The following is a 1,016-nucleotide window of genomic DNA, read 5'->3' as shown; positions in this document are numbered from 1 at the left end:
GATTTATAGAAACATAGTTACAGTAGAGTCTCACTTATCCAAGCTAAACGGGCCGGCAGAACCTTGGATAAGCGAATATCTTGGATAATAAGGAGGGATTAAGGAAAAGCCTATTAAACATCAAATTAGGTTATGATTTTACAAATTAAGCACCAAAACATCATGTTATACAACAAATTTGACAGAAAAAGTAGTCAATACGCAGTAATGTTATGTTGTAATTACTGTATTTACGAATTTAGCACCAAAATATCACGATATTTATCCAACATAAACGGGCCGGCAGAACGTTGGATAAGCGAATATGTTGGATAATAAGGAGGGATTAAGGAAAAGCCTATTAAACATCAGATTAGATTATGATTTTACAAATTAAGCACCAAAACATCATGTTATACAACAAATTTGACAGAAAAAGTGGTTCAATACACAGTAATGCTATGTAGTAATTACTGTATTTATGAATTTAGCACCAAAATATCATGATATATTGAAAACATTGACTACAAAAATGACTTGGATAATCCAGAAGCTTGGATAAGCGAGGCTTGGATAAGTGAGACTCAACTGTATATGTATCTGTGGAAAGTCCAGGTTGGGAGAAATAACTCCTGTCTGCCTGAGGCAAATGTGAATGTTGCAATTGGCTACCTTGATCAACATTCAATAGCCTTTCAGCTTCAAGGCCTGGCTGATTCCTGCCTGGGGGAATCCTTTGTTGGGAGATGTTAACAAGCCAAATAGCCCCAAGAACAGGCCTACAAAACTAAAACCCAAGGAAATTTTGTTTGCTCGCCCGCCAGGTCACAAGGCCGGAGGCGGCTCACATCCCGCGCGCGTGGCGCATGGCTGGGTGGGCGCGCGCGCAAGCGATGCAACGGGGAGCAAGCGCGGCAGCGGCGGCGGCGCGGTCCAACAGCAGATTGCGGGCAGCCAATGCCGAGGAGGCTTTGAAGTGGCACCAAATTCCTCCCAGCCAATCGGCGCCCTCCTTTCCGTGCCAAGGTATCATCCCC

This window comes from Anolis carolinensis, chromosome 3 (assembly GCF_035594765.1).
Source record: "Anolis carolinensis isolate JA03-04 chromosome 3, rAnoCar3.1.pri, whole genome shotgun sequence".
NCBI classification, from domain to species: Eukaryota; Metazoa; Chordata; class Lepidosauria; order Squamata; family Dactyloidae; genus Anolis; species Anolis carolinensis.
The sequence above is the reverse complement of the archived record's forward strand: the minus strand, read 5'-3'. Positions refer to the sequence as shown.